Here is a 9902-nt window from a genome sequence, read left to right on the forward strand (position 1 = left end):
AGTCCCGTTAAAGGTCCTGGGCTTGCAGTCGGTGAAGTCCTTATACGAACACTCCCTAGGATGCCCATGACTACCACCTTGGGTGTAGCTAACACCCGATCCACTCCCGCTAGTACCGGTCGTGTTGAATGGAGCTAGGGCTGTCGTAACAGCCGCAACCACTGCTGCTTGAATAGCTTCCGGATCGAATTGTGGAGGAGGTGGTGGATTTTGAGTTGGAGTTATCGGAGTAGTGCGCCTGTTTGATCTATGAGGAGGCATCTTGTAGCTATAAGTTCACAAAGATGAAGATATTGATAAGCATTCGATAGTGAGAAAATGAGAGTGAATCATGGACTACGTCACCATAGCCCAACAAAACAGATGAGAGTATGATTGTAATATAGATCTAACACTATTGGCATTAAAGATGTAACGAGCTCGGGAAAAATGACCTTGAAGTAGGTCTTACATCAAACCATAAAGAGAAAATTTTGACAGCATAGAGACCTAGCAGTCTGAAAGTTCAAGGACTTAAGATAAACCGGAAATTTACAGGGAAAAGTGCTACTTAGAGAATAGATAAGAAGGCTATTTCTTAAACCAAAAGGAAGGATGAGCAGAGCATCTCCTACTGGCGACGGGCACCCCTCGGACGAACCCTCAAATCGGCCAGCTGACGCTTTACATCAAGAAGGTGTCGTTCGTACACTGTCTGGCTTGCTCGGAGCTCTATGACTTCTACTTGGGTTGCAACTAGCTCTTGCTGCAGAGCCTCGTTATCACTCACAGCTCTCCCATGAGCAAATTCAAGATTGCGAATATGATCCGTATTGGCGTTCGTATCCGCATCGAGCTCCACGGTTTGGTTAATAGCTGTCATTCCTAATTCAACATTGCGAGCCACTCGGCGAACCAAGATGGGAATAACTCTGTCCGCAGATCCTCCCTCGCTTAGGTTGTAGAAGCTTCGGTCTCCGTTGTATGGTAAGGGTTGACCCTACTCTTGACTCCACCTACCCAGGTTCTCAGCCCACAAAGGCGTCGGGCCTTGAAAAGCCGGACAAGGGTTAGGATTTGGGATTGGAGCCACTAGGGGTAGATCATTGACTTCTGGCTCTGAGTCAGAATCCTCTGGGAAGTCTTCTAAGAAGTCATCATCTAAAGGAATTGCATGATTCTCTTCTGGCTCTACATCGAGCCATGCACCATTTCCGTGGTTGGGGAAGTACAGGTCTCCGGGTAGATGGAATCCAGCCATGTTATCTATGCGAGAATAGGGGTAAAAGAAATAGTTGATAGACGTACTACTTAAGATAATTATAGGATGATCCTTACCAGTTACTCCAATATTTGCGTAGTACATACCAGTCACATGTAAGAAAGATAGAATAGACCTTCGAATAAGTGACCCTAACTCTAAGTCCACAACCATAAAAGGAACAGGAAGTAAAGCAAAGATCACAAATTCTAAGTCTATGACACCTTAGTCACATATAACCTTAGCGTATCCACTCAACAACTATTGACCTACTAATAAAGACCTTTTAGTTCTCAAATAAGTAATTATAGTAACACAAAATACTCCTATAGTATTTTAAGTTTATGTTCTGTTCTAAAGTTTTCATTGTAGTAGTGTTGGTAAGTTTTTAGACTTGCTGCAACACCACAACCATTCCTGGGCACATGCTAATCACTTCTCGGAAAGATATAGTTGATCAGGCTATATCACTCCCAGATGTGATCATATGTCCCCAAGCCTACTTGTGCTGTCCAACAACCACAATACTTTTGTTCTGTTCTAGTATGACACTGATCCTAGTATGAATGCTTGTATGTATACTTTAGTTAAATATTTTATTATTTAAAAGTATAAACTCTTGGTCAAAGTGTTTTAATCCCGATGTGTTTATAGTTGTATATCTTTTATGAGTTGATATACTCAATTCACTATAAACAAAGCTCTGATACCAATCTGTCACACCCCCAAACCAGAACGGAGGAAACGTTCGAGGCGGAGGACGTCATGTATAGTATCATAACAATGCATAATAGTAAAACAAGCAACAACATCATCCATTGCATTAATAATATAATTTAATACAAGTGTGTTCTGTGTAAAGTTTGAAAGACACCAAAATATGAATCAAAATAAAAGACGAGTCTTGAATATGCTCCGTCTTCTCAAAAACTGGTCATCGGTACCTGTTTACTGGTGACTTGAGAATACAAGTTATATTGAAAGCGTAGATCAGCATTAAAGCTGGTGAGTTCATAAGTATTTTAGTGCCATTGTTTGTATAAGTTTGATGATAATGTTTGTAAGTGTTTGATGTAAATGTTTGCATACTTCCTAGAGAATCCTATATTTTCTACTAAAGTAGTCTTCTACCAAGACCCGACTGTTTTGTATGTTTATCCTTTTGTAAAAGTGAGTGTTTTTCCCAAGTATGACTATCGTTACCAGCAAATTGTTTACATTACCGTTTATGTGAGAAGATCACTATATGAACGTAATGGCAAAATGAAGATGTACACTAGTATTGTATAAAGTAACTACAGATGTACTAACTACCTTAATACCAGTTTGTTTTATTAAGGTAAAATGTGATAAGATTATAACCATACTTGCTTGACTAGTAAACACGACGATCAAAGACGTCGAAATGGTATGAAATTCATCACCCGTAGACCTGCAGGTCCCACTGTAGCTAGCAACAAGGTGTAGGATGGTCAATCTCGTATAGATCTATACACAAACTCACGCTCTCCCTCCAGGAGACTCTGGTTACAAAACACGACACCACAGTATATTGTCGTGCCATGAAGTAGTGGCTCACATTAATGTTATCTTTGTTATTGTATTAGTGTAGTATGTTACTTCTATTCTAGTGTATAGTATGTTCCTTCTGTTCTAGTGTATAGTATGTTCCTTCTGTTCTAGTGTATAGTATGTTCCTTCTGTTCTATTTATTAGTATGTTCCTTCTGTTCTAGTTATTAGTATGTTTGAACTGACTCATGTATGAACTGACTCTTGTAAGTTTAATTGTTTTAGAAATAGTAAGTAGTAACTTCCTAAACTATACCTATTATAGTTTACTAGTACTGTTGTTTGAATGACTGATCATGTTTGTACACCTTTGCTACCCAAAGGTATTGAACTGATTGGAAGAACTTTTATATCTACATACATATACATAATATATATCTAAGATTCAAATGACACTCGGACAAACAACCGATACCCTAAATCCACAACCAAACAAGGAACAGGAAATAAAACGAGTTATCAGTCCTAAGTCCTTTAAACCTTATTTATATAACTATATCTATATAGACATGATTTTGACAATATAGAAGTTTAAAAGAGTTTTGTAAAACGATAAAGAGTTTAACATATAAAAGAGTGTTAACCATTTGAATGGTTATTTATGACTTGATGTCAGTTTATAAAATGATTTGAAACAGTTTGTTTGATAATACAGTTTTGAAGTATAAGAAATCCTCTTGTTTGATAGTTATAAATCACATATGATTGATGTTATAACTATATTGTTTTCAAATTGTATCCCCCCTATAAAAGCGTTTAAAATCATTTACAAGATAAGTTAGGGGTATGAACTCACCTGTAGTGAGTGGTTCGAATGAAAGATCGATATAGGATGCTAAGTATGCCAAGTGAAATCTCGAGCACAAACAGTTCCTAATAAGCATATAATAACACATATATGTATGTATTAGTGTATATAACAACTAATCATGTATTGGAAACATCCCTAGGAACTAGGAATCACTCACAATGGAGTGTATCAATCACATATGATTGGTTTAAAGGAGTTCATGGCCACACCTTAAGTGTTTACGGTCAAAGGTGTGTTTATGGCAAAAGTACTTAATCTTAAGAAAGGTTTGCAGCCATAACTTGCATCTATAATTGAGGTCCTAATCTTGGTCTTAAGAAGGTTCACGGCCAACATTATGATCATAAGAAGGGTTTATGGCCAAGGGAGAGTTTACAGTCTTAAACTCTTGATGTTCATGCTAAAATGGTTGATTCTTGGTTGTAATTCAAGAGCTTCTAATGGATAACTAGTATATGGAAAGGATACTTACGATTTGGAAGCTTGAAAGGGTGTTCACGGTCCAAAGAACTAGTGTGTGTTCTTGGTGTTCTTGGTGTTGTTGATGATTTGAAGATCTAACCCAAAAGGAGATGAATTCACGGATGAAATCATAGGGTTTTACTAGATCAAGAAGGATATCAACTAATAATGAAAGAATCACTTACAACTTTGACGAGAAATGGAAGTGTTCTTGGTTATACTTGAGAGAGAAATGAGTGTTCTTGACTTGAAGATGTGAGAAGTGAAGAAAAATGAAGGAAAATCATACTTAAGGAGTAGAGTTCACGGCTAGACATGAGTTTACGGCCGTAAACTCTAGTTTGCGGCCGTAAACTCCTTGTGATGGAGTTTTTCGGCTTGAATGCTACACAATGAACTCTAGTAGATACTTCCTAACACCCAATACTTGAATTTACTAGGCTTAGAACACTCAAACAGACCCTTAACAATGTTAGAAGATAGCAGAAACAAGTCTGACTTTTGATTGAATTGAATGGCTTTACAAGATAGACATTTCGAGTTGTTACATATAAACACATATAAAACATGTAATTTTGATAATAATCATTGTAAATGGATTAGCATAATCATTACTACATCAAAAATAGGTTTTATAAGACCAAAACAATTTAGGGTAATGATTCTAGTCCATTTCCAGCAGCAAAACTCGAAAATCTGCACACAGGGGCTCCTACTCGCCGAGTGCAAGAACCTACTCGACGAGTTGGATGCATTTTCACTTGGACTTGTCGAGTCCCCCTATGGACTCGGCGAATCCATTGAACAGTGGACAGAAAACTCGATTTTTTCAAGCAGTTTGCATCAAATATCAAGAAAACAAGCCTAGGCTCTGATACCACTGATGGGTTTTGAGCATTCCAACACTCCTATGATGTACATGCAACCCTAGAAACCTTGGATCTATGTTTTCTCTAATATTCATGCAAGTTTGATTTTTCCAAGGTTCTCATCCTAACTAGCATGGCATGGGGTACTTGTAATATAAAACTAGTAGAATGACATACCTTTCTAGTAGCTTGGATTCCTTAAGACCTTGTGAGCCTAGCACCCCAAATATATTGCATCAAATGTTTCACACAACAACACAACTCTTGGAATAACTTGAGAGAAGAACACACTTTCACTCAAAAATCGGCTAGCCCTCTTGTTCTTGTCTTAGTGGCTGATTTTGCTTACCATGAGGTTCTTTATATAGTGTGTCACATGTAGGGTTATACCATGTAAACCCTAATGTGCATGGATTTTCATTTCCCCCATGATCCATGGTTTTTAACCTCCATGGAGCATCCATAGAGCACCCAATAGGTCCTAGCCCAACCTAGTGAATCATGGACCTTAAGCCCACTATATAAGAATGAATGATTTACAAATCAATCCCCATATATTTAATTAGTCTCTTTTTTATCACAAAATTAATTCCAAATTAATTCTTCATCAATACTAATTAAATAATACGATTTCATATTAATATATTAGAACTTATAATATATTAACAAACCATAAGTGTCATTTTCTCATTTTGTCTATCCAATTGTTATGATGCCATGCAACCCAAATGGACCATGCCAAATCGGGTTAAGTACATACTAAATATAGTTATGGACTTAGACACCTTATCCAACACCATGGAGAGTGTGTGGTTAACCGACACATTGTTAAGTGATTTGTAACATTAAGTGTATCAAGCTAATTTGCATGGTTATTCACACCTTGTTTGTGATCCTCGGCATCCCAGTCACAAAGTTGAAGGGCACAATCGAGATTTAAACATGCCATTGAAAAGTTCAATGAATCTCAAAAGATCTAGGAATTTCAATTCATTTAAAACCTAAAATTCATTTTTCGTTTTTCAAGGTGGAAATTAGTAAATCGTCATTTACCTACCTTCAAATATTTTACAACTGGATTACGGCATCCCTCTTTGCAATTGTAAAATATTGTGTTCGGTCCTAGTCTTAATATTTCGTTTTGGGTGTTATATTAAGGACTTAAATCAACTAACTTGAATTTCTCCCTTGTAGATGTCTAGTTCAGACAACTATGGTCTTTCCGAATCTTTTGGAAAAAGCTTTCCAAATGAAGATGATATTCCACAATATCATACTTCACTTCCTCCACCTCCTCCAATTATTCTCCCTGACCCACAAGTTCTAAGACTTGAAAAGTTCAAGGTCACTCAAGCCCTATTGGCTAGTAAACACCAAGATGGAAGGTCTGTGTATGCACATGTCTTGGATATGAAGTCACACATTGACAAGCTGGGAATGTTGGGTGTCGTTTTCCCGAGGAAGTTGGTTGTTCACTTCACTACAAGAAAAAGAACCTTTTACCACGCGCAAACTACGACACTCATTGATTTATGTTACGTAAAAGAGAGTGACATTAAAAAAGTGTCACCTCTTCAAAAATTTTAAGGATTTATGTCATGCATTATTGTGTGCCCTTAAATTAGTGTCTGAAGAAAAGAAATTAAAAACACGGAGGGCGCTTTATTTTAAACGCGCGTCCTCTAGACCTGTCGCTTTATAGTTTTAATGAAAATGTGCGTTTTAGAGGGGGAAACGAAATCTCCAAAATTTTGAAAACCCGTCTTCTACCTTCTTTCTATCTTTCATCTTCGCATTCGACTCTTCCCTCTCCCCCTTATCTCTTCTCTCCGATCCGCTTCTCTGCCACTCCTGACCTCCTTCTTATCGGTCTCATCAAACATCGTGTCCCCTCCTTAATACCTTGCGGGAATCTAAAAATTAGAAAACCCCGTCCTCACAAAGTCTAGGAAACTAGGGTTTTTTTCATCCCTCAAAGAACGACCCACATCCTCCATAGATCGATCTCTATCGCTTCATTTCTCACAAGAAATCGAACACTTTACATTCATAGGGCCACAAAATCGACTATTGCTTGAACTAGGGTTTCGAGTGCGTATCACATAACCCTTCCTCAATCTATTCTCCCTGTTCAATCGATTCGCTGGTTTTTCTCGACTCCCGCTCACGCCGACCATCGATGTTCAAGCGTCGACCATCGCCGCAGTGTCACACCTCCTGTAGCTACTTCTATCCTAGAGTTGATGATTTATGGAATTACGGCTTCTAATTCCTCACAACATATGTTACCCGTGATTTTTGGTCATCCTTACAAGCCCTAGGTTCGATTGTAGGCCATGCGTGTGGCTATGTTTGCTGATGGGGTAGCTGTAGATGAGGCTAGAGCTGCAGGAGCTGATTTGGTGGGTGGTGAGGATCTTATTGAAGGAATAAAAAATGGTAACTTGCACTCTCATTAAGTCATATCATAATATTCTAGTCTCGTTATCTTTGAATTCAATATAACAACAAACCCAATTATCATATCGTGTGGCTACCTCCACTCTAAGGCTTTGAACACACGTTTTTGATGAGCTCTAATTGACTGCGAGGGTTTGTTGGCATTAAACCTAATGTCAAATATGTGGATCATAGGGTCCGCTGAACCCGAGGGTAGGTACAAACCATATGGATGGACTTGTAAATCTGTGGCAACTTCAATCCAGAGGGTATGTTCTTTATCTTTTATCTGTTTCATGTTACTATTTTTAAATGTGTATTCTGGTGCTTCTTTATGTAAGAGACACGAAAGATGATATGTAGACAGCACCCGGTGGCATGTTGGTAAAATTTATGAACTTTTCGTTCTTAATGTTGACATCAGAAATGAAGGCTAAAATAGAACATTATGCAATTCAATTTGTGTACCAAGTGACACCAAAACTTTAGGTGAAGGAATGAAAGAAACATATTCTTTGATTTTATAAGTTTCTAATTTGGTGTGTTTTAAAAAAAAAACAAAAAAACAGATCAAGTGCATATCTTCTTAGTACAGCCGACTGTGCATCCACCAAACACAGAAGGTGGCCGGAAGATGTAGCATGGCATCCACATGCCGGTAGCCTATTTGCTGTCTACACTGCTGATGGTGACGACCCTCAAATATCAGTCCTCAACTTGAATACACCAAAAGAGAAAAACTGTGTAACTTTCCTTGAAGATAAACCACATGCGAAGGACATCATTAACACCATATCATTCATGCCATGGGAAGATACTTGTTTTGTAACTGGTAGAAGTGATCATGTTGTGGTTCAATGGAGTGATAAAAACGGGGATGGTTCTTGGAAACCAAAAGTGTTGCACAGAAGTCTGCATTCTTCAGCTAGTATGGAAGTTGCAGGGATGCAACAAAAACAGATGGTGGTTTCTGTAGGTGCTGATAAAAGGATAATTGGATTCGATTTACAAACTGGAAGAGCGGATTACAAGCATCAGATTGAAAGAAAGTGTATGAGTGTCTACCAAATCCTTGTGGCTTCAATCTTTCCATGGTTCAAACCAGGTGAAAATGAAAGTGAAAACAGTTAATATAAAAAAAAGTTGAATATTTTATTAATATTTATATTACAATTTGTATGTATTTGCAGTACTCCATAGAGACAGATCAGATTGTTTGACATTAGATTAAGGCGAACTGAAATACATGAATTCGGTAGCGAATCACAATCAGCTTTGATCAACCAGACGTGGTCCCCAGATTTTTTGACAGCAGACCCCATGATCCACATATTTGACAGCAAAAATGTATGTTCAAAGCCTCCTGGCACCACTCGCTTCCTCTCCTCATTTCCATATCCTCAGATCTCAATATAGGGCTGCACAAGATCATATGAAAATTTGGAACACTTGACCTTTTATAGCATATTAGGTAAATCTATTTTATCCTTAAATTAAGTTTTATCAATTGAAATTAATGATTTGTAGTTTGGCTTGTTATTTTAATGAAATATGTTTTATTAAAATGAGTTTTTTTTTATGTCATGGTCATGACAGTATGGTCCTATGAGATGCTGGTCTGGTGGCTTTTCTCTTTCAAATTCTATTGGGGATCTGGAGACATGAAACAAAATAACCCTTGCTTATGTTGGTGGCTTGTGTTTCTTCAAGTTGCTAATAATGTTATAAAGGTAATTAATAATAATAGTTTACTTGTTTTTGTTATTATTTTTAGGGATATGAAACCAAATAATCTGTTGATAGGACCTCGTGGACAACTAAAACTTACAGATTTTGGTTCTTTTTGCTAAAAGCAAACTCTCAGATGCTTTTATGAGTTATGAGCATCTATGTGCTTATTTTTGAAGTTAAGAGAAGCAGTAGTTTATCATCACTGGTTACTTAATATTGTCAAAATATTAGACTCCTTGCATTCCCCTTAATTTTTTTCTTGTTTAGGAAGACTTGCAGAATTTATCAGATGGAGGTGAAAAAGGTGATGATTTGATACGAGTCTTGAGGGAACTTACCACTGTACAAAGAAAAATTGCATTGCAAGTGGAACTTCAAGGTCGCAAGGTGAAGTCATCAATCTTTCTATATAGATTTTAGAATTTTATTTTCGGTAAAAAACAAAAGGAACAAAAAACACAACTTTCATTTGGTGAATGTTGATTTCTTTTGCTCTTTCAGGGACTACTTTTACTTTTGTAAATGACTGTAGGTTCACTGTTTGGCCTGGAGTCAATGGCTGGACTGATTCCAATACTGGATTCGAGTTAACAAAGGGTACTGCACACTCTTTTCAAGCTCCGGTTGGGTGGTCGGGTCGTATCTGGGGTAGGACATGTTGCAGCTTCAATGTATCTAGCTATGGGTCGACTCATATATTTAGCTGTATTGATGACAACTCGAGTTTAAGTATTAGCGATCATTTTGTTAAGTGTTGGAATGATTTCACTTGTGTGGGG

General features: G+C 37.5%; 1 pseudogene; it reads left to right on the top strand.

The window, feature by feature from the left end:
• Positions 1–7289: 7289 nt before the first annotated feature.
• Positions 7290–8828, top strand: LOC145106388 (uncharacterized; annotated as a pseudogene).
• Positions 8829–9902: the final 1074 nt, after the last annotated feature.

This window comes from Lactuca virosa, chromosome 4 (assembly GCF_052849685.1).
Source record: "Lactuca virosa cultivar CGN04683 chromosome 4, Lactuca_virosa_CGN04683_v6, whole genome shotgun sequence".
Taxonomy (NCBI): domain Eukaryota; kingdom Viridiplantae; phylum Streptophyta; class Magnoliopsida; order Asterales; family Asteraceae; genus Lactuca; species Lactuca virosa.